The sequence below is a fragment of the Schistocerca americana genome, chromosome 4 (assembly GCF_021461395.2).
Source record: "Schistocerca americana isolate TAMUIC-IGC-003095 chromosome 4, iqSchAmer2.1, whole genome shotgun sequence".
Taxonomy (NCBI): Eukaryota; Metazoa; Arthropoda; class Insecta; order Orthoptera; family Acrididae; genus Schistocerca; species Schistocerca americana.
This window is the reverse complement of record NC_060122.1, coordinates 582,924,255-582,950,827: the sequence shown is the minus strand read 5'-3', so window position 1 is coordinate 582,950,827 and position 26,573 is coordinate 582,924,255.

The following is a 26,573-nucleotide window of genomic DNA, read 5'->3' as shown; positions in this document are numbered from 1 at the left end:
TCACAAGTATCCGCAGTTCAATTACTTTTACTCTTTGTATATTTGATAACATTGCAAAAAAGCGAATTAATATGCTGACATATTTAATTCTACTTACAGGTTGTGTGGCCGATCTTCTAAATATTATTTTCCTCTTCCATTTTTGGTGCCGTTCCTCTTCTTATAACTGCCACGTATCACAGCACTAAGTACTGAACACTTGTTCTGATGCAGTGTTTGGTTTGTGTTGAAAACTGTCGGATGTTTTTGCCAAAAATCGAATGTTATTGTCAACTATCGACGGTAATTTTTGAAGTATCTGTGAACTGTTTGTGCTTGCATGTACGTTTATATGTGAGTGTGTGTTTTGGTGTGCTTCCTTTTTGTGGCTTCTTGTGTAAGAGGGACGATTTTGTCTTCTCATTTCTTTTATTAGGTGTAGTATGGAGCCTGTACTGATGTGTGTTTGCTCATTTATCACATGCTTGTTTTCAGCGATGGCTTTCTGAATGTAGAAGTTTCCTTGCATTTGAATAAGGTATTTGTCGTGGCTATTTATTCTCATCATTTTCATTTCGTGTTCCATGTTTGTAGGATAGTGGTTATGGCGTTTGAAATGTTCCACAAATGTGGAATGGTTTGTTTCATACTTCCAACATGCAGTATGTTCTTTGTACGACGTTTTAAAATCCTGCATGTCATGCGTATGTGTACTGTATTACAACTTTGACATTCAAATTTATATATTCCTGATCCCTGGAATTCATCCCTCTTGGTATTTGTTTGGTTTAGGTGTGATTGGAGGGTTCGCCCAGTCTCATACGCTATGTTGAAGACTTGTCTCTTTAGTATGTTGGCAACTCTATGTTTTAATTTATGTGTGTCAGCCATAGTGTACCATCTGGTTGTTTTCTGTGTGATGTCATTGTGTGTGTTTGTTGAATGTGTTTGTGAGTTTGCAGCTTGTGAACTGTCTTTTATTCAGGAAGAGTAGTGTTTATTTTGTATTTCATGCTTTATTTTTTGATTGAGCCTGTGTACTATATGTGTGTCATACCCATTGTTCCTAGCTTTTTGTATGATTGTACTCATTTCTTTTTCATAGTTTCTCTTGTTGAGTGGAATCCTGTTTACTCCATCTAATATATGTCTCAGTGCTTCTGGTTGTAGGGATGATTAGATGTGGAATGTATTATTGTGTCTGTGGCAGATGGTTTTTTTCTTTTTCACGTGTGAATTTTGTGTCTGATGTGCTTTGTTGATTGCCGAGTGGAGTTCATCTATTTTTTCATTTGACTCATCTACCAGACAAATAATGGTATCCACATATCTGTACCAATATATGATTTTAAATTCCACACTTGAAAACGAAAAAGTATGTCCTGAGACTGGTTTGATGCAGCTCTCCATGCTACTCTATCCTGTGCAAGCTTCTTCATCTCCCAGTACTTACTGCAACCTACATCCTTCAGAATCTGCTTGTGTATTCATCTCTTGGTCTCCCTCTACGATTTTTACTCTCCACGCTGCCCTCCAATGATAAATATGTGATCCCTTGATGCCTCAGAACGTGTCCTACAAACCGGTCCCTTCTTCTTATCAAGTTGTGCCACAAACTCCTCCCCAATTCTATTCAATACCTCCTCATTAGTTATGTGATCTAACCCACTAATCTTCAGCATTCTTCTGTAGCACCACATTTCGAAAGCTTATATTCTCTTCTTGTCCAGACTATTTATCGTCCATGTTTCACTTCCATACGTGGCTACACTCCATACAAATACTTTCAGAAACGACTTCCTGGCACTTAAATTTATACTTGATGTTAACAAATTTCACTTCTTCATAAACGCTTTCCTTGCCATTGCCAGTCTACATTTTATATCCTCTCTACTTCGACAATCATCAGTTATTTTACTCCCTAAATAGTAAAACTCCTTTACTACTTTAAGTATATCATTTCCTAATCTAACTCCCTCAGCATCACCTGACCTAATTCGACTACATTCCATTATCCTCGTTTTGCTTTTGTTGATGTTCATCTCACATCCTTTCAAGGCACTGTCCATTCTGTTCAACTGCTCTTCCAAGTCCTTTGCTGTCTCTGACAGAATTACAATGTCATCGGTGAACCTCAAAGTTTTTATTTCTTCTCCATGGATTTTTTTGCTCAATATACAGATTGATAACATCGGGGAGAGGCTACAAGCCTGTCTCACTCCCTTCCCAACCACTGCTTCCCTTTCATGCCCCTCAACTCTTATAATTGCCATCTGGTTTCTGTATTTTACCCCTGCCTCCTTTAGAATTTGAAAGAGAGTATTCCAGTCAACATTGTCAAAAGCTTTCTCTAAGTCTACAAATGCTAGAAACGTAGGTTTGTCTTTCCTTAATCTTTCTTCTAAGATAAGTCGTATCTTCCATTTCATCTTCATCTACATCCTCTTCAATTTCCATAATATTGTCCTGAAGTACATCGCCCTTGTATAGACCCTCTATATACTCCTTCCACCTTTCTGCTTTCCCTTCTTTGCTTAGAACTGGGTTTCCATATGAGCTCCTGATATTCATGTAAGTGGTTCTCTTTTCTCCAAAGGTCTCTTTAGTTTTCTTGTAGGCAGTATCTATCTTACCCCTCGCGAGATAAGCCTCTACATCCTTACATTTGTCCTCTAGGCACCCCTGCTTAGCCATTTTGCACTTCCTGTCGATCTCATTTTTGAGACGTTTGTATTCCTTTTTGCCTGCTTCATTTACTACATTTTTATATTTTCTCTTTTCATCAGTTAAATTCAATATTTCTTCTGTTAGCCAAGGATTTCTACTAGCCCTCGAATTTTTACCTACTTGACCCTCTGCTGCCTTTACTACTTCATCCCTTAAAGCTACCCATTCTTCTTCTACTGTATTTCTTTCCCCCATTCCTGTCAATTGTTCCCTTATGCTCACCCTGAAACTCTGTACAACCTCTGGTTTAGTCAGTTTATCCAGGTCCCATCTCCTTAAATTCCTATTTTTTTGCAGTTTCTTCAGTTTTAATCTACAGTTCATAACCAATAGATTGTGGTCAGAGTCCACATCTGCCCCTGGAAATGTCTTAGGAACCTGGTTCCTAAATCTCGGTCTTACCATTATATAATCTATCTGCAACCTTCTAGTATCTCCAGGATTCTTCCATGTACACAACCTTCTTTTATGATTCTTGAACCAAGTGTTAACTATGATTAAGTTATGCTCTGTGCAAAATTCTACCAGAAAAAAAGTAATTCAAATAAAAAAAGTAAGTCAAATAAATTTTTTTGACATAACAATAAAAAAAAAGAAAATTCGAAACATACACTTGACATCTTTAGAAAACCAACAGTGACAAACAAATTAATACATTCCACATCTGATCATTCCAACTACCATAAGGTTGCAGCACTAAGACATATGTCACACAAAATAAACAGAATCCCTCTCAACAAGAGAAACTATGAAAAAGAAATGAGTACAAGCATACAAACAGCTAGGTAGAATGGGTATGACACACTCTTAGTACACAGGCTCAACCAAAAAATAAAAACACAAATACAAAACAAACAAAACACTTCCAGAATACGAGACAACTCACAAGCTTCAAACTCACAAAGCCACTCAAATAACGCCCAAATTGACAACATCACACAGAAAAGAACCAGATGGTACATAAATTAACACTCAGACTTGCCATCATACTAAAGAGACAGGTCTTCAACATAGCATATGAGAGTGGGAAAACCCTCGAATCACACATAAACCAACCAAATACCAAGAGAGATAAATTCCATGGATCAGAAATACATAAACTTGAATGTCAAAGTTGTGATACAGTGTACATAGGCATGACATGCAAGATTTTAAAACACAGTGCAAAGGACATATCGCATGTTGGAAGTATGAAACAAACCATTCCACATTTACAGAACGTTTAAAACACCACAAACACCATCCTACAAACATGGAACAAGAAATGAAAATGATGAAAATAAATAACCATGAGAAATACCTTATACAAATGCAAGAAAACCTCCACATTCAGAAAGCCATTGCTGTACATGCTCCCTACTACACGTAATAAAAGAAATGACAAGATAAAATCGTCCCTCTCACACAAGAAGCCACAAAAAGAAGGAAGCACACCAAAATAAATATTATTTCACACCAAAACACAAAATCACACATAAACATACATGCATGCATAAACAGTTCACAGATACTTCAAAAATTACTCTCGATAGTTGACAATAACATTCAATTTTTGGCAAGAACATCCGGCAGTCGGCAACACAAACTGAAACACTGCCTCAAAACAAGTGCTCAGTTCCCAGTGCTGTGAAATCTGTCAACTATAAGAAGAGAAATGGCACCAACAATGGAACAGATATGTAATATGCAAAAAATTGTCCACACAACTTGTAACTAGAATTTAAAATATTACTACATCATAGCAAAAACCAGCCACCAGAACTGTTTATAACCTATAGGTACATTGCCCCAAAATGTAAAATAAACTCTAAAAATATATACATATTGCAGGGCACCGAAGATGCCTTGCGGAGAATAAATGCGAAAGGCATATGGCACCAAAATTTGTTTCATTCAGTAGTAGTCAGACGGTCCAAAAAGTAAAAATTATCAGTATACTGTAATATTACACGTAACTGAGGAAGACAGGACTACGAAAGTTAAAAGTTGGAAAATGACATTTATTACGCACTATTAAAGCTGGCAGTGGTTGCTCAGTAAGAGATACGACAGACAGAAAAGCCAAATTTAAATCTAACCTAAAACTGTTTCGTCTGGACAATTTCCTCTATTCCATGGACCAATTTTTATTGAAAAACCTATAGCCTGAAAAAAAAGAACCAAACCGGTGTATTCACATGATTAAGATTAAAAGAAAATGTGTTCATTGATGTTAACACTAATCATGTATACATATCCTATAAACTGACTCGCTGCACGTCGGTTGGATTAAAGAATTCGTGAAATGCATGGACCATTTGACTAACTAATTATACTAGCAGATGTTCTGCCTCAGTTATGGGAAGACGTTCCACAGAAGGTATGGCAGTCCATGAGGTACGAACATGACGGATGTCTCGCCCATTACAGACAGATAATTGCCAGCCTCATTAACATTTTGGAAAACTTTGGATCGATCAAAATGGCCTGGATGCTCACCAGATCTAACACCAATGGATTTTTATCTGTGGAGAAAGTCCTCAAGAAAACAACGACGGTTCCCGAAAATAAAGCACAGACTTGTACTACGGTAAATTCAGATCAAATTCGACTTGCAGAAAAGTCTGCCCTTAATCGCTTTAAAGCATGCCTCAACGCTTTAAGTCAACATTTCGTGCATGTAACAATAATAAATGCACTTACTATGCTAGCGATATGTGTTTTCTAAGACTGATATAGCATGTGTAATTCATATTAATAATAACGTGCTCGACATGTACGTATAATGGCTACATATCTGTCTTACTCCACAACCAATCCACAACTAATTCTTTGTTCTACAGAGCAAGAACTTCTACTCTCCCTGGACCCACACCACCATCGATGACGTTACGTAACACTTGCAGCACAAATGGAGAGGATTTATCTATGGTTCATTATTATAATATCAAATACCCATGGCCAAGCAGCTTGGACTACAGGAGAAACAAGGAAAACAAAGGTGAAATGCTGTAGTCACACTGTAACGCTGCACTGTTCCGAACGTTTTGGAGTTTGTTAAAGGTTTCCGAATTAGAAGTAAAATTTCACGAAACGAGGTCACATCACACTGACGACACCAAGAAAATAATAAAATGATGAAAATGTAGGCTTTAGAATTGATGAGTTGAAATTAAATTCTCCAGCTTCGTCTAATATCTGGGACTGATTAAATACCTCTTATCTTTATGAAACTGAATCATCAGGCACAGAAGTCGTTGCTGAAGATCAGGGAAGTTTGGTGACACGAATCCGCGTTTTAAGTTAGGTTTCAATGCAAAGAATGATTTTCATGACACTAGTAAGAATTATCTGATTGCGTTAACCCGATAAACTACACTCTCGAGTGACGTACGCTGAAATTTGGAGGGATAGCAAGCTTAGGCACGCGATCAGTGCGTCACCAAACCAATCACTTTCAATTAAGTAACAGGCTGATAATACATCAAAGTTTTTAAATTAGTGGAGCATGGTGCTGATTACACCACTTTAAATAAAATACAATGGATTTCAAGCACTTAATTATTTCATTATTAATTAGGATAATAGAAAATACAGAACATTCTCATCTGGAAACTCTAACAGGAAGAACAAGTGTGAGTTGCATATCGTTTTTGGCATTTTAAAACAATAGAAGAAAAATGTTTTTTTTTATTCCAGTCTTTGATCACAATAAAAATTCCTTTGATGATGACCGGTTTCAGTCAGTAATGACCATCTGAAGTTCGTCATTACTGACCGAAACCGCTCATCGTCAAATGAATTTATATTGTGATCAATGACTGGAATAAAAAACATTTGACAGTATTGGATCACTGTTCATATTCTCGACTATGTCGCAGCTGGTGGGAATAGAAGAAAAATTCTGCAGATAACTGAACGTGCACAAGAGATAAACTTTCTACAATACAATTAAGTCTTTGACATTGAGTCATAATGATTTCTTCTAACACGACTAACAATGTTTAAAGATGCACTTGAATAATTTGAAGGGCTTTTCGCAATAACATATGTGTGTGATCTAGAGAAAGTGTTGGACAAAAGTTATTTGAAACGCTCAGAAAAGTTGGAGTAATGCATGGGGAAAGAGGTAATACACAACATGCACACGTATCATGAGGGACTGCAATTAAAAAGGCTAACTGACAGGGGTACTGTCTTTCACTCATATTGTTCAACCTTTACATCGAATAAGCAATGGCTGAAGTAAAATATGCAAGAGTGTGTTTAAAACTCTGATGAAGTAATATCGATGATAAGATACCCTAATGACATTGTTACTGGCAGTGAAAGTGAGGAAGACTTAGAAGACCTGTTGGATGGAATGAACAATCTTAACGAGCATAGAATGAGAACTGAAAGTAAACTAAAGAAAGACGAAAGTAATGACGAGTAGCAGAAATGAGGTAAGCAATGAACATCAAAACTAGGGGCCAGAAACTAAAGGAATTCACTACCCTGGAGGCAAAATAACGTATAACGGATGAAGCAAACCGGATATAAGAAACAAACTTGTAGAGCCAAAGAAGGAATGCTACTAGCATGAAAAACATCCTTTAATCTGAGGAAGAAATTTCTGAAAATGTACGTTTGAAGTACTGCATTGAACGGAAGTGTATCGCGTACCGTGGGATGACTGCAAAAGAAGATAAATGATACACTTGAGAGCTTGTGCTGTAGAAATATGTTGAAAATTAGGCATACTTATGAGGCATGAAATGAGTTGGTTCTCCGCAAAGTTGACGAGGAGATTATACAGTGGAAAACACTGACGAGAGGAATGGATATACGGTAAGTCATCAGGGAATATCTTTGCTAACGCAAGCTGTAGACTTATAGCAGATAAAAGCTGTAGGCGAAGACAGAGATTAGAAGATAGTATGTAAACAGTAACTATTTAGAATGTACAACAGTGGTGTGGAGGATGTCGAGACGGACAATTGGTTATAGGAGGCTTGTGGTTTATCGAGTCGGGAAACAAACTGGATAACAAGTGATCTATACTGCAGAGCATGCACACCACACGAGATTTGGATTATCCTCCCACCTTACGCCTCTGTTTTAGTCGTTCAGACTTCGCAATCTTCTATTTCATCAGAATTTGGATTTAAACTTCCCCGTAGGGATGGTGAAAAATAACGGCTACTTAAAGCAGAAACTGGTTACATTTACAGAACCTAAACACAATCCTTACAATCACAAAAGTTCGTACTAAGAATGCCAGAGGGACAAAATGATTTATTTTTTAATTTTCACGGTTAAAATTTACAAAATGTTCAGGAAAAATTAAAAATAATGTCAGTTTTACAATTCCTAAATTTTACAATTTGTAATTTTTTAAAAGAGATTTTAGCGATGAAAAGCAACAAACTTCTAACGGTTGATTAATGTGGTGGCGTAAGAGGACGATAGAATATCCAAAATCTTGCACAGCGTGTGATTTGTAGCTTAGATGGCTTTTGCAGGTCAGTTTGAGGCTGTTTCCCGCCTCGATAGACCCATAAGTGTCTATATCAAATTGTTCGTCTCGACTTTTCCTACACCAGCGTGGTAAGCTGCAAACAGTTACCGCTTACATGCCGTATATCGAACAAATATATTGGGACGGTGAGTGTACAGTAAGTTCGACTCTAAAGAGATGAGATTGATACAAGATGGAAAGTTTTGCAGCGTCGCACCAGGCCAGACTGAAAACTGGTAACGTACAAAAAGGAAGGGACAGACTGGGTCACTCGTCCAGCATTTGCATCAGTTCTAGATGAAACATTAGCAAATCGCCGTGTCAGCTGGATCAATCAACATGGAAACGTATGATGCAATAACATTATGTAGGTAACATTATAATCATAAATGTCATGCATTAGACTGTGGTGGCTAAGAGTTAATTGCACATCCTTCAACAAAAACTACACGTTCTAGTAGGATAAAGTTTACCCAATTACAGTTCACTCCAACATTAAAAGATCAGTTTTAGGATAAGAGAAACAGAAAGTTACAATATAAATGTTTTATTGCATACAGTAATAAACTGATTTGTGCTGTAATTACGAATAAAAACGATGAGAACCTTCTCCCACATACTTCGTCATTTCTATTCTCTCTCTCTCTCTCTCTCTCTCTCTCTCCCTCTCTCTTTCTCCCCCTACCTCCCTCCCTCTGTCTCTCCCTCTTCCTCTAATTCACTCTCTCTTGCTCTCCTCACACAAACACGCGCACACACACCACACGCTACTAAACACTATTTATTTCGCACAGATATTACTGTTCTCTATCCATTTCTAGAAATAACGTCCTGGATCACTCCTCAGTGACGAGTGTCTAGTTTCCTTACATGATGATTTGATCACATGCTGTGTGCTGAAAATCGTGGAATGACAAAAGCTACTTGAGTAGTGGAGCTCACGCTCAGTGCGATGTCCCAAGACGAGAGCGCTCGGATGACGAACACAATTCACCCTGATGTGGCTTAATGTGCGAACTGGACAAGAGTGAAGGAGAAAAAGAAGGTTAAAGTAATTAGTTGAACGAGATATATAAAATGAATTTTCACTCTGCAGAGTAGCGTGAACTGATTTGAAATTACCTCGGAGATTAATACGAGGCCACGCTGAAAAGTAATGCCTCCGATATTTTTTTTTTTTTTTTTTTTTTTTTTTTTTTTGCGAAAACTCGTACAGCTTTCTAAATAAAACAAATGTTATCAACATTCCACATCGTTATTCTTCATGTCTACATGTTCACAGCCCTTTGCCTCTAGAGGCCATTGAATGTACCATGAAACATGTCTGTGTCTAATATAACTATGTCGATGTTTGAGAAAGAAGGTATTGTGTTCGAGTTTCGAATTCGAAAAGTTCGTCCACACAAGAAGCACCCCCTCCTTAAGCATGACAGTGTCAGACTACACGCGAGCGCAGCGATATCTAGAACAAAGCGATGCCTGGGGTTCACTGTCATCGATCATCCCCCATACAGTCCAGACTTAGTTCCACCCGTTTTTCATCAATTTAAAAAACTTACAGAACACCTTCTAGGACGTCACTTCGATAGTGATGTAGCGGTGGAAGCAGATGCGAGGTTGTGGCTCTCTCAACTAAAGTGTCTGTATGAGCTAAACTGGTTTCTCTTTGCGGGAAATGAGTTCTTCGCTAGGGAGATTATGTTGAGAAATACATATGTGGACATGAAGGATAAAGATGCACCATATTAATAACGGTTGTTTCATTTACAAAGCTTTAAGAGTTTTCACAGAAAAAATTTGGAGGCACTACTTTTCAGCACGCCCTCATAACGAGTGCCGGACCAAGACACGAACCTGGGACGCGAGTGCTCTACTCAATGAACTAGAATGGAAGGTAGGAGAACGCGTACTGGCGGAAGTGCAGACATGAGGACGGGTCGAGAGTCGTTCTCGGATACCTCAGTTAGCAGAGCACTTGCCCGAGACAGGTAAGGGATCCCAGGAGGAGGAGGAGATTAGTGTTTAACGTCCCATCGACAACGAGGTCATTAGAGACGGAGCGCAAGCTCAGGTGAGGGAAGAATGGGGAAGGAAATCGGCGGTGTCCTTTCAAAGGAACCATCCCGGCATTTGCCTGAAGCGATTTAGGGAAATCACGGAAAACCTAAATCACGATGGCCGGAGACGGGATTGAACCGTCGTCCTCCCGATTGCGAGTCCAGTGTGCTAACCACTGCGCCACCTCGCTCGGTAAGGGATCCCAGATTTGAGTCCTGTTCCGATATACAGGGTGGCCATTGATCGTGAGCGGGCCAAATATCTCACGGAATAAGCGTCAAACAAAGAACGAAACTTGTCTAGCTTGAAGGGGGAAACCACATGTACCTATGGTTGGCCCGCTATATGGCGCTGCCATAGGTCAAACGGATGTGAACTGCGTTTTTTTTAAATAGGAACCCCCATTTTTTATTACATATTCGTGTACTACATAAAGAAATATGAATGTTTTAGTTGCACCACTTTTTTCACTTTGTGATAGATGGCGCTGTAATAGTCACAAACATATGGCTCACAATTTTAGACGTACAGTTGGTAACAGGTAGGTGTTTTAAATAAAAATACAGAACGTAGGTACGTTTGAACATTCGGTTATTCCAATGTGATACAATGTGATACATGTATCACTTCTGAGAACGCATGCTGTTACATGCGCTGACGCATGTTGTCACGCGTTGTCCGTGGATCACGATAGCAAATATCCTTCAACTTTCCCCACAGAAAGCAATCCGGGGACGTCAGATCTGGTGAACGTGCGGGTCATGAGATGGTGCTTCGACGACCAATCCACCTCTCATGAAATGTGCTAGTCAATACCGCTTCAGCCGCACGCGATCTATGTGCCGGATATCCATCATGTTGGAAGTACACCACCATTCTGTCACGCAGTGAAACATCTTGCAGTAACATCGGTAGAACATTACGTAGGAAATCAAAATACGTTGCGCCATTTAGATTGCCATCGATAAAATGTGGGCCAATTATCCTTCCTCCCATAACGCCGCACCATACATTTATCCGCCAAGGTCGCTGATGTTCAACTTGTCGCAGCCATCGTGGATTTTCCGTTGACCAATAGTGCATATTATGCCGGTTTACGTTACCGCTGTTGGTGAATGACGCTTCGTCGCTAAATAGAGCGCGTGCAAAATCTCTGTCATCGTCCCGTAATTTCTCTTGTGCGCCGTAGCAGAACTGTACACGACGTTCAAAGTCGTCGCCATGAAATTCCTGGTGCATAGAAATGTGGTACGGGTACAATTGATGTTGATGTAGCATTCTCAATACCGACGTTTTGGAGATTCCCGATTCTCGCGCAGTTTGTCTGTTACTGATGTGCGGATTACCCGCGACAGCAGCTAAAACACCTACTTGGGCTTCATAATTTGTTGCAGGTCGTGGTTGACGTTTCACTTGTGGGTGAACTCGTCCTGTCTCCTTAAATAACGTAACTATCCGGCGAACGGTCCGGACACTTGTATGATGTCGTCCAGGATACCGAGCAGCATAACTGCACACGCCCGCTGGGCATTTTGATCACAATAGCCATACATCAACACGATATCGACCTTTTCCGTAATTGGTAAACGGTCCGTTTTAACACGGGTAATGTATCACGGAGCAAATATCGTCCGCACTGGCGGAATGTTACGTGATACCACTTACTTGCACGTTTGTGACTATTACAGCGCCATCTATCACAAAGCGAAAAAAGTGGTCCAACTAAGACATTCATATTTCTTTACGTACTGCACGGATATGTAATAAAAATGGAGGTTCCTATTTTAAAAAACGCAGTTGATATCCGTTTGAGCGCCATCTAGCGGGCCAACCATAGCGCCATCTTGTTTCCCCCTTCGAGCTAGACGAGTTTCGTTCTTTGTAGTTTTATCGTATGATGCTTATTTCGTGAGATATTTGGGCCGGTCAATATCAATGGACCACCCTGTATAGTTACTACCCGCTATGTAGTTGGATGTAGATATGAATTCGTACGTCACCGTCATTGTCTTAGGTCTATCACCTTGTCGGTGTCGAGAGAGGTGAGAAACGGGGCGTTGCATGGCAACAGAGGTGTGCGGCCGTTCTGTGGCAGCAGACGCGGTGGCGGTGGAAGCGCCGTGGGCGGAGACCCGCCTGCTACGCTCCGCTCCGCCTCCACCTAGGCTGCGCGTCCGGCACATTAAATGGGAAGCGCTATCAGCGGCCGCGATCTAAAAGCGCTGTCGTGTCCGGCCTTTGGTCCCGCAGGCGGCGTTCATTAGGCCGTGGCCGCCGGCCCGCCGGCCCGCCAGCCGCCCCTTTGTCGAGCGCCAAACGGCCGCCCTTAATGGCCCGCCGCCCCCGCCACCACCGCCGCCGCACCCACAGGCTGTCGCCCTCTCCGCTGAATTCACAGCTCTGCAGGTCACCTGGCCCGCTCCCTTCTGTTCTCTTCTGCGCCGCGGAGCACTGCCCTCCATCGGTCCGACCTCTAAACGCGAGCATTTTTCGTGTCCTGTGTCGAACCGGCGGAAAGTGAGATGAGAGTTTCAGAACTTTTGACGAGTCCCAAAAGGCGTTCCATTTTCTTCTGCACGTCGATCAAAATTACTTTATGACTGACGTATCACTCTGACATCTCATAGAGACCTACGTTGTCACTCCTTTTCACATCACTGTATTACACGTGTCCCTGCTTTGCACGTGTGATCTTGATGATAATGAGTTAAAGGGGCTCATGTACGAGGCCCATCCACTATTGTGGAACTGGAAAAAATAAATATTCCACGAGAAAAATTTTGAAAGTTTCCCAAAATTTCTAGCTATATAGGGTGTAATAGATCGACATTTTAAAATTTTTAACGATTTAGGAGGACGAAATTTTGAATGTTTCGATGTAAGAAACCTAAAGCTAGAAATGAGAAATAAAGTTTCCCGAGCCAGCAATAAGCTGATAAAATTCCATGGAGTACCTGCACGAGAAGCTACCATGCTAGACAATCAGTCAACATGTGGGCTGGAAATATTGGTGATCACATTATCGGACTACACATCTTTTACCATATTGTTTGAATGGTTCATGGTATTTGAACTTTCTGGAGAATACCCTTGACTGAACTTCTGGAGGATAGTAATGGTACAAATCTGGGGTTTCATAGTATGTACACTGGCAGCATTGTTGAAATAACAGTTAACATGTATAGCTCAGCGTAACTGCTAATTCACCCAGCAAGTCATACAGATCTGTTCAACAGTGTTTATCACAATGTTCAAGGCCTAGGCCCTGTAAAACAAGCTTCTTGATACTGCTACAGCTTATTTTATTTTTGCTGATTTATATCTAGATAATTGTTTCATGCAGCACTATACTGAATTCGTAAGGACTACCTCGAAAGACTTCAAAATTTGGTGCTCAAGATTTTCAAAAAATAAAAAAATAAAAGCTTATGAGAATTTATCAGAGTAGTACACAGTTATGAATTCTGTATGGGTGACTATATAGGGGCCAATGGCCTTGCCGCAGTGGTAACACCAGTTCCTGTCAGACCAACGAAGTTAAGCTCTGTCGGACTGGGCTAGTACTTGCATGGGTGACCATCCGGTCTGCCAAGCACTGATGGCAAGCAGGGTGCACTCAGCCCTTGTGAGGCAAACTGAGGAACTACTTGATTGAGAAGTAGTGACTCCGGTCTCAGAAACTGACATACAGCCAGGAGAGTGGTGTACTGACCACATGCCCCTCCATATCCGCATCCAGTGACATCTGCGGGCTCAGGATGACACAGTAGCTGGTCGGTACCATAGGGCCTTCATGGCCTGTTCGGGAGGAGTTTAGTTTTTAGTTTTTGATTGTATGAAGATTATAATTGTATTAAGAATGTGTAAACAGAACAACAAAATTACTTATTAGATACGTTTATCAGTAATTCAATGGTAATACATAGACATGGTCAGTTCTGCGCTAAGCCTGGGGCTGCAAGCAATATCTACGCACTACTGCCAATTCCTGTTCACCCAACTAACTCTCAATTTTAAAACAAAGGAAAATTAATTATGTATAAATTTTAACTGACTATGAAAATAAGTGAAACTCAAAACTATAAATTTTTAACTGAATAAAAAATGAAAAATCTCACAAATGAAAAAAATTTACATTTTAGAATAAAGATATCAAAAATATATTCTCCTAAATCTCGTTTTTTCTATTGCAAAAACTTTTTAATTAAGTAATAAAGAATCTAATCTTGTAAATGAATCAAAAAGCTTTGATGACCTTCAAGAATATTTTAAAAGAAACTTCTATGCAGTTTACATTCTAGAATAGTTTAAATTAAATTATTTAATAGGGTATTATAAATTAAGTAAAGATAATTGGATGTCATTAATAATTATATATTTTATAAAAATAAAAAAAGGCAAAGAAGAATTGTAAACGATTACTATATAATTATTAAATAGAAAATACTGATGAGCTCTTTAAGAATTATAAGGATAAAACATTAAAACAACTTTATAAATGATACAGCAGAGCAATCAGTTGTTCTTTTTTTGCAGATTTTATTACACAAATCCAGATTTAGGCTATTGCCCAGCCATTTTCAATGCACTATTTCTTAATCTCAATGCATGTTAGTTGCCTTGCGTCAGTCACAGTTCTTTAAATTGAAAGATAATGGCTAGGCACTAGCCAAAATCTATAATTGTGTAATAAAACCTGCAAAACTTAAAAGGATGACTGATTGCTGTGCTCTGTCATTTATAAATTACATAACAGTCGATGAGTGCCCCACTTTCCTGATGGAAGGTAACCTGATTAAAAGAACTACTCACATTTCCTACCAACCTGTTTGTGAAACAAGAGGACAAACCATTCAAAGAAGTTGGTAGAAAATGGAAATGTTTTTGAATGGGCTATCTTCATTATTTTTTTGTTTCCCAAACACATCAGCTTATATTTAGGCTAAATATAATACGAAACTTACACATTTTTGTGCCCCATCACAAAATGGCTACTAACACTGCTAAGAAGCAAAATGGAAGAGAGAGCATTTGCAGATCATATTTATTGATTACAGGGTCTTCGTTATTTTACTGTAATAATATTTGTTTCATTACAACATCAGATTTGGTGTATTAGTGAAATTATTCAACATCATTTTTATCACGTTTTGGGGCATACTGTCACAAAATGCCTTTTACAATATTAGCATATACCACCACTTATTCTGACTTCAACCATTAAAATTAAATTGTAATCATGTAAAAATTCAAGTGATTGATCGGTCATTTTCAACATTGCATCCCAAGACAAATACAGATACTGTAAATTACTAAGATGGTTCTAATCAGGAATGTTTTTCTAAAATTTTTGGAACCAGAAGCTTATAACAAGACATCAGTTCTTAAATGTAAATCATGATATTCACCAAGGTTTCTATATTAAATTATTCCCAAATTAATTTAAGGTTATTATAATTTTCAACATTTATTTCATAGTCTTTCGATTTATAGCAAAATCTCTTTCTTGCTGGAAGATTTGATTCTTCAAATTTTCGCCAACAACATACAGGTATATAATCACTGTTAGTATTTTGTTTAAATTAGTTGAAAGTTTATCAAGGCTTAAACCCATAGATTTAAAACTATCAATAAATCATATCTGCAATTCTTCTGTTTTTTATCAGAGGTAATAGATGTAATTTCATTGTTTGTTATTAATAGTATTTCTTTTCGTCATAACCAAGTTATTTAACAAAAAGATAAGAGTTGTATACTGATAAATTATGTAAATATAGTGCTACATTATTAGGATGTTTTAATAGTAAATTACAATTATTTTATTATAAATTTATATAGCTTCCTGTTAATGATAGTGATGATGAGATTCTTTCATTTTGTACAATATTTTTTTCATAAAGAAAACTTTTAGTTTTACTATATCTTCATTGTTCTTTAGTTGTTAGCTGTTTCATATCTTCTCTTTTGTCATAAACTTCCCCAATTTTTTCAGCTTCCTTTTTATTGCATTCTATTGTACTTTGATACTCTATCAGCAATTAAATTTTTTAATGTTCATTTATACATTTCATTTGGCTTCTATTTTCGATATTTTATAGTGAAAGAATTTTCTGCATCACCCTGACAGTTATTCCTTATTAATAACAAAACTCTCACATCTCCATAAATAACGAAAGGAACTATTTCTATAAATTTATAAATTTTAAATTCTATGTATTTACCTTTCTCCTTTTACTGGTTTATTAATTAAACAATTTTTGTGTGATGGTCTAATTTCCCTTTATTAATAAAATGTAATAAATACAAACCATCAATAAATTTTTGAATCTCATTTACATTAATTTGATTAGAAACAATTCGAAATAAATCTTTTGTTGAATGGTAGTGTAGACTATCCTATTTTTAAAATATTAAAATTAATAATTACTTCTTTTTTCAGATTTTGTTAATTTAATAGATATTCATCGTAATAATTTTTAATGGACGATTTTTACTTTCAAGTATTAATTTTAATCACAGTTTTTGGGTTTTCATTCATTTCATCAGGTATTGAAATATCCAGTATTTTTTCTTCAAGCTCTATAGCAAAATATTTATAATTACTTGGTCTGTCTCGATTTTTACATTTCTGTATATCTGCTGGTTTTAATGCACTTGCTGCTGCCAATAAGAAGCATTTTTGATCAATATCTTTTACATTTACATTAGCATTTTCTTTTATTTTTCTCTGTAATTTCATGTAAAACGAACCTCTTAATAGAAAAAAACATCATATCAATCCTCATGGTTGAAAATTGAATATTTTTGTTAAAATATCTTTTTTCCCAATGCTAAAGTTTTTAATTGTATCATTTTCTGTAAGAATCTTGTAATATTCAGTTTAATGTCCAACTCCGATAATTTTACAATTTGTTTGCATTCTGTACCTGCTAATTTAATTAAAATTTATTTTCAGACTCTTAAATAATTTAAGATTTGCTTTAATGTTTTCATAACTTTTGATTTTGCTGCATTTTAGAAATGTTTTGGAGCCAGCAAATCTATATTATTATCTAAATTTATTGTTTGTAATCCTTTTTTAAATGCTGTATCAACTACATATTAATTCTTTTTCCATTTCGTCCTTTCACATTGGTAGAAAATGGAAATATTTTTGAATGGGTTATCTTCATTATTTTTTTGTTTCCCAAACACCTTTGCTTGTATTTAGGCTAAATATAATATGAAACTTACACAATTTTGTGCCCCATCACAAAATGGCTACTAACACTGCTAAGAAGCAAAATGGGAGAGAGAGCATTTACAGATCATATTTACTGATTACAGAGTCTTTGTTATTTTACTGCAATAATATTTGTTTCATTACAACATCGGATTTGGTGTATTTGTGCAATTATTCATCAGGTTCGCAGGAGAGCTTTTGTAAAGTTTGGAAGGTAGGAGACGAGATACTGGCAGAAGTAAAGCTGTGAGGACCGGGCGTGAGTCGTGCTTCGGTAGCTCAGATGGTAGAGCACTTGCCCACAAAAGGCAAAGGTCCTGAGTTCGACTCTCGGCCAGGCACACAGTTTTAACCTGCCAGGAAGTTTCATTCAACATCATTTTTATCACATTTAAATATAAAAAATATTACTTAAAAATGTGGTAAAATTTTTTATGTTCTAGCTCCTCTATTCATGGAACTGCAAAATTAATGTCTTTATGCAAATTTTATAGGGGAAATTGCTGCAAAAGTCAGCGCCATTTCTCTATATGATAATGGGCCAGAATCGTAATAAATATGTTAATATTTGCTAATTTTTACAGTTAGCAACAATAAAATAATCACTATTTCAGTATTAAATCGTATTTGAGTTAAGTGAGCTCAGCAAACTTTTTTTGATCCTTGTTTAACAAAATCACGAGAGCCACCTTAGCCTTGCATTTTCATAAAATTCGAAACAATTTACAAAACTCAATTTCAGTAACAAAAATTACAGTCATATATTTGGAATTTTGTGTGTTGGTGGTGTCTTTTAATATAAAACGTTGTGTTGGGCAAACTAACTGTGAAAAATAGCACAACTAAGTCACTGATGTAAATAGTTTTCCAGATCTGAAGCAGGCAGAATAACACTAACTCGAACTTTTCATAACAAAACATAAAGAATCACCACAACGTTAAAGCAAATAATTAGTAAATGAAAACCATTGATACATAAATAATGTAGAATTATTTAGTGTATTTAGCTGCAAATGATATACAGGGTGTAAATTTTCCAAATGAGCTAGAGTTATATTAGTTTTAAGGGAAGAGGTATAATCTATATGATAAATCCATTAAGTGTTTACAGTGCTGTTGCTAAATACATAGAAAAATATTTAAGAGATCTTTCCACAATGGTTGAATTCGGAAGTATACTCACACAAGTTAATAAATATGTTAGTATAGAGTAATGGGCTTCAGCTACTGCAGACTTCAGTCTGTGACTAAAGAATTGTTATACAAAAACAGAAATAGAAAAAGGATTAACAGATTTAATTTGGTATATTAAATCGATTAAATTCGAGAAAATCCATGACCAACAAAGAGTCGAATTTATGTTTATTACATGAACCAACAACCAATTCATAATGTCAAGTATAATTTTATTCTTAATAATGGTTTTATTGGTGAAAATGTAAATAAAATTCACATTAGAAAGGTTTTAATATTAGATTAAGTGTTTTTGATAAAGTTTACAAGTGAATACTTACACAGTATCAGAGTGAATATAAATCAAACTTTGTAAGCATAAAATTAAAGAAAATTCTGTTAAAACTGTACCAGTAAATGCAAAAAATAATTTATTTGGTGAAATGTTTTCAGAACCAAATGAAGATGATAAATCTAATTAATTACTTAACTTTTTGTCTGTATAAATGGATGAACATATTTGGTGCTTCAGATCACCACTAAAAGTGTAAGACAGCGGACTGAAGGTCTCTGGACAGTATGCATGACTAGGAGTAGATTACTTAGAAAAGAATTGTGTATGTGGTCATTTGAGTACAGGTCAAGAAATTACTAATGAATTACATGAACCAATCAGGAAAAAATTAGTCACATAAAGATTTACAATTAACCCCAAACAAAATTTATTGCAGGAACTAAAGAAAAAATTACTTACCTAAATTGTATTTACCTTTATGAATGAAAATAACAAAAATACTTTAAGTTTTAAAATTTAAACAATCTAATCGGTTACAAAATTATGTAGATTAAAATACAGAAATGAGACCAAAACCAAAAACTGATTTTGAAATTTATTTCTGCAAAACTGATGAGTGACTCAGTATTTGAAAACCGATGGCAATGATACAAAATGGAGTTGATATGAAATTAGTCTCTGAAAAAAAGCATAAATTTTCTTAAATGAAGCCATTAATGTTTGTGTGGTTATACTCGATTTACTGAAAGATACAATTTATGATTTTCACTATACTACTATGAAAACAAAATTAGGAGAAAAGATTGAACTTTATTATCAAGGTACAGAAAGTTATTGAAGGTTTTATGAGATATGTAGTCAGTGACTGATCATTTTCGTACTGTTGACTACCCAGAAAATACAATTTACCTCTGTTAAATAAAAAAGAATTAGGAAAAATTAAAGAGAAATGAAGGTTTTTGTGGATTAAGAGCAAAAATAAAGTTCATGATAGGTAGAGCAAAAGTCGAAAGACATCAAGAAATATGTCATAAAGAACCAAATATGCTTTCAAGACTACAAGGACTGTCTGTTCAATAAAACTGAAAAATATAGAATAGTGACCATATTTAAAAGCAAAACATATGAAATCTATACAGTTAAAGTAAATGAGAAAGCAGTTAGTCCACACAAAACAAGATATCTATCTTTGAAGATAAAATCGATACATTGCTATATAGATAAAAATAATAAGATTTAAAATTCATATTTATTATTTTTGTGTTTTATATTAAAAAATAAATTGAAGTTAAGTCTCCTCTTCTATTCTAGAATTGTTAGTTGGATGTTACCCTTGCAAGTAGGATTCTTAGAAAAACAATTAAAATCTTTAATTTATTGACAGATTGCACATTTTTTGGAAGTAGCCTCAGCCAAAGCATACTTTACTTCAATATTATTTCTGCTTTCTATAGATAGTGATAAGTTTTTTTTGTTCCTCATTTTCGTTTTAAATGTCCTTGTAATAATATTTAGCAATATTTTTTTATTGTGAACAAAGAATTTTATTTTTATTACATATTTGTTTATATATTTGTTTAAACAAGGTCTTCTAAATTTGTATGAAGCAAAAATTATTTATCGATTTCTCCACCCCACACTTTTTGCAAATCTTAGATTGTATGCATTCCATTTAGGTACAAAAAGTTTATTAGAAGAAAATCTAAAAAATTAATTTTAGAAACATATTTATATTATAAGATTATTCTTGATACCCAGCTATTATGAGAATTATAAAAACAAAACCATTTTACAAAAACTTTATTGTCTTGTATATTTATAATTCTTTCTTCAAACTATGCATCTGGAAATTTTTTGCTTGTAGCTCTTATTGATAAAAATTGACTGTCATGTCTTTTGATTTACATTGCAATTGGATTCGAAAATATATCTTCACTTTCATAAATTACTGTTGTCTCGTTAGCTGTGTACTCTTTCTCAAAAATTTCTATTAACATACTTAATCTTTCTTTATCCCCTGTTTTATGTTTTGCACCATTATTACATTCAGAGAATAATTTTTCATTAACTTATATTGGTTTATCTTTTATTTTTGAATGGTTTTATTATTGATACATCGACTCATTTTGAGAATATATCTATCGATTTATCATTACCTTGTCCGCCCCCAGTAGCTGAGTGGTCAGCATGACAGACTGTCAATCTAAAGGGCCCGGGTTCGATTCCCGGCTGGGTTGGAGATTTTCTGCGCTCAAGGACTGGGTGTTGTGTTGTCCAAATCATCATTATTTCATCCCCATCGACACGCAAGTCGCCGAAGTGGCGACAAATCGAAAAACTTCCACCAGATGAATGGTCTACCGAACGGGAGGCCCTCGTCACACGACATTTCATTTGATTTTCATCATTACCTTGGAGAGCACAGTTTTTCCTTATTTTTGTGTTGATGTCCTATTAAATTTTTCTACAACTGGTGCTTTTAGTTCTATAAAAGTAGAATAGTGATTGATGTAATATTTGTTCATTAATCCTTGGAAATTGTTACTGTAAACTTCATTTCCATTAGCTGTTTCTAAATTTCTTGGTGTTCTCTATGTAAAAATTGTTTCAAAAGCATCAGCTACGTTTTTACATGTTTTATCTTTAACTGGAATAGCCCAAGAAATTTTGAGAAGACATCAATTACAGTCAATGAAAATTTGTATCCTTTATTAATTTTTAAATTCTGTTTAATGTTCCAGAATCCATTTCTACTACATCTACTTGCCACAAATCAGCTACACCCAAATAAACAATAATTCTTGTAATAAATTTTTTCCTGGTTGGCTCATGTAATTCATTAATAATTTCTTGACCTGTATTCAGACGATCACATACACAATTCTTTTGTAACTAATCTACTCATATTAGTCTTGCATACTGTACAGAGACATTCAATCCGCTCTCCTCCATCTTTAGTGGTGATCTGAGGTTGATAAGAGTTAATAAATTTGCTGCACATCAAGCACCAAATATGTTCATCCATTTATACAAACAAAAAGTTACCTAATTAACTAAATTTATCATCTTCATTTGGTTCTAAAAACATTTCACGAAATATATTATTTTTACATTTACTGGTTCAGTTTTAATAGAATTCTTCAATTTTACGCTCACAAAGTTTGATTTATATTCAAACTGATACTGTGTGAGTTATCACTTGTAAAAGTTATCAGAAACACTGAATCTTATATTAAAACCTTTCTAATGTAAATTTGATTTATATATTGACCAATAAAACCATTATTAAGAATAAAATCATACTCAACATTATGAATTGGTTGTTGGTTTCCTGTAATAAACATAAATTCGACTCTTTGTTGGTCGTGGATTTTCTCAAATTTAATCGATTTAATATATAAAATTAAATCTGTTAATCCTTTTTCTATTTCTGTTTTTGTATAACAATTATTCAGTCACAGAGTGAAGTCTGCAATAGGTGAAGCCCACTACTCTTTAGTAACATATTTATTAACTTGTGTGAGAATATGTATGTATTCAAACATTGTGGAAAGATCTTTTAAATATTTTTCTATATATTTAGCAACAGCACTATAAACACTTAATGGGTTTATCATATAGATTATACCTCTTCCCATAAAACTAATCTAATTCTTGCTCATGTAACAAATTTTACTTAGTTCTCTCTGAAATCGTTTAATGATATTTCCTACTTCTTAATCAAATGATTCTGTTATTGGATTGAATGATTCTATAGCCTATTTTATTTTTTATAACTCTCACAAACTTATCTGTGGCCTTTATTAAGCACATTATTTCCAAAAATGTCCATTTATTGTGTTCAAAATACCGTTGAACATACAATTATCTGACAGAAGTATCAACAGAAATATACACAAATGGCCACATATGTTTTGGTAAAAACTTTGTTTTCGTTAGCTAGTATAAAAACAGCTCAATTGAGCCAAAGTGTTTAACGAATTCGTCACGAATATTTCCTCCAAATGAATCAAATTCTTAATTATTATTCATATAATAGCATATCCAATGTGAGCCAGCATGATCAGATGTATTGAAAGAAAATTCAATCGTATTTAAATAAAGTGTTGCAAACTCATATTTATTGTGGTGTTAGGTAATTCACCAGTTATAAAAAACCATGAAAATATTTAATTTTTAACTGTTTGGCAAGATTTTCTACAGCCGAATTACTTACTGCATGAAGATATATAGGAAGTAGTTTCCGAATTTTTTTTCTTACACCTCATTTCTTTTCGATTGCTAAATTCCATCTTTCTTGCTGTTCTAATTATTCATCATCTACCTTCTTGTCCATTACTGCTTATGCAACAACAGCTGCTTATCCTGCTAATGAACCAAGAGTAACTAAATATGGTAATGCCGCCAAAAGTAATGGAAAGAAAACCTTTTTCACGTTTTGTGAAACCAAAAAATTCTTTCTCTTTTTAGATTTGATAATTTTTTTTTCAATCAGGTATACCTGATGTTTTCATAAAATTAATGCATTTTCTCTTTCTCTCTTTCTTTTTTGTGCCTCAGTTAAAAAATTGTCACTACTAAGTAGCTACCCATTTTTAGTTTAATTTTAATTGCTTTATGTTTACTCTAGCCACTAGGTAGCAAAGTATTAAAATGCTTAAGTTATTCATTTATACAGACAAAAATTTTATAAAGACTAATATTTTTACTTTACCCAACCATTATCATAACATCTTAGGCCATACCTAATTTTCTCCTTCCAGACGTTATTCTTCTAACTTCTATAGCACCCAATTTCTCTTCAGTTGATGCCTTAGAAGCCTGCATTTTTTCTTTTGCAGCTAGTTGAACTTCGTTATCTGCTTTGTGTCTTTTTTCTAAAGTTTTGTAATCTCTGTTTGCAAAATTAAATGTTTTGCAAGTTGCACTAGTGTTTTTAATCATTGATCACTTCTAGTTAACCTCTCTTCTAATTACAGTCGATGAGATACATTTTGAATGTAATTTATTAATGAAATCATTTACTAAGTCTTCTCCATATTTTTCATTATTCCAAAATGTTGGTGGCAAGTTATTCAAAAATTTAATCACATATTACATTTCTACATTTCTCTTGGATTGTTAATTACAAATCAATAAATTCGTTTATTAACAAATGTTTTATTCCAAATTGTTCATTATGATAATTTTTGTTTCCAGCTAGTTCATCTCCACGACTTGCAGTAGTCTACTGATTAAATATGTAACATCATTTGTCCAATATATTTAGTTGGTTTTTCTCTACATTTTTTATGAGCCTTTCACCTTTCTTGCATCTGAAAAACATGGATGTGAAAGTGGTTGTCTTAATTTTGGAAAATAATTCAGCAAATTTTTTACCAACGATTGTACTTAATACCTTTAGCTGATTTTCTTTTCTTTGGATTAGTATCAGAATATAATGCTCCAGAATTGAATAATGTATCTGCACAATTTGATAAATGAACACTGTCGAATTTATCACCTATTTTGTCTATAGTAATACGCAGTTTAGATAACAACCCTCCTGTTTGTTCATATTCTTTTTACCAATGGATAATTTATCTATTATTATCATTTTCTATTTTTAACCTCTTCTTCATAGTTATTCAATAATTCTTATATTATTGTAATTCGCTCAATATATAACTACTTCCATCATAGTGGTTAATTGGTTGTATGCCACTAAATTCGTCAAAATATGTATAAGGAACCATCTGTTTTTTGGCTTCCCCTTTTTCATCTATAGCTTTCAGAACATCATCTCCTAAACTGTCGATTCTTTGCTTTACTTTTTCGATTGCATCAATAACTGGCTGATCTACTTTTTATATTTTTATAGTCTATTCTGGGTTGTTTCTTCCGTTTTTAAATTCCTTTTATAATTCTCCTTTACCTTTCTGTTTCTTTTAGCCTTTTTAATAACTTCTGGGTCATACACCATTGGTGTGTTATGCGCTTTTGAATGATCATATTTAGCAAACATTTGTTAAGGATAAGAAACATTAATAACTTATTTTTAATAGTTAATGTTTATGTTTAATGTTTATTGTTAAGTTTAGTGTTTATTTATTATTGTTATGTTTTTAAAAAATTTGACCTTACCTCTGTACTTACCATTACTGCCTTTTCTTGTCATATCTTCTGTAATAAAACTGGATTTATCTTCATTCCAGCATTTACTACACATTCCTTTAAATCACTGTATTTTAAATCACAATTGACAAACTCATGATCAATATTATTTGAATTTGCGTCATTTTGTTTAAATAATTTAGAAATTTATATTATTTATTGACAATTACAGTATAATTTTAACATTATTTTAGATAAATATCATAATCTTCTCATTATTTTAATCTTCAAATTTTCGACATAATTCTAGGTATTTCAGTTGATCCAGTCTTTTAGAATAAAGATACAAATGATTTATTTTATTTCATTTTAGACAACCTGGAACTAGAATGTAATTGACAAACATTAGTATTGTTTTTCCACATCCACTTGTACCTATTATTGCACATCGACTAGATCCCAATCCATTTCATTCATTTAGTTATATTACTATTATTGATAGAAATTAGTCACCTATATCAATTGAGTACTATAAGAGACAGCTACAGTAATGTGCCATTATTTGGTATTTATGTAACAATTCTAATGTCAAAAATCACTTTGAAAAATAATAAGTTGTATTGTCCTGAAGAAATGACATAGCTTGAAAAGTTAAGAAAAATCTGTTAACCCAAAGATGTATAACATATACGTGCATGAAATTTGAAATAGTCTTTTTATTGAAAGCTATCTTAAATTGTATATTGACATAAAGGATAGCATTAGATGTGCATTAGGATTTAATAACCAAACTATTGAAGCCAATGAAAAAGCTGTTTGTTAATGAAGTGTCTAAATTCATTCCATTCAAATTAGTGAATATAAATTTAAATTTTGCTGATGCAATGTGTGTAATTCATGGTAATCACTTTCATCGAGAAACTAATATCAGTGCATCATTCAAAACCAATGTAAAATTTGGGGGCTCTTAATTCATTACCCCGTATTTATTACAATTGTTGATACTATATGGGATTTAGAAGTATTTGTAACTGTCAAAGAAGATAATTTGATTGACTTCAATGGTGCTACTGTAAATGTTGTTTCAGATGAGTTAATAAATTTTATCCATATTAAATGAATAAGGTTGAGAGCAGTCAGATTTACTCATTTCCTGTGAATATGAGGAGTAAAAATAAATTAAATATTCCTGGTAGGTGACAGAGCTTATTATTCATATTGGTGATGGACAGGTTCATCCTGATCATACATAGCTGTATATGAGCTTCAGTATTATTGGAGCTGATCGCACAGATTATCTAATACATGATGGAATGCATTAAAACATTGATTGACAACTATGTGGCAAAGCTGTTCAGTGTTATCACCAAAAAGACAGAGACCAATATTTTGCCTAGGATAGGGTAGTCTTTCATTTGTTTGTCTGTCCTTATGTAAATGACTTTATCTCTAGCCAATGAGTTAACCATACAAAGTAATATCATCAATAATAGGAAGATAAGTAAGTAAGTAAGAAATTGAAGTACTCTTTCCATTAGATTTGCTTG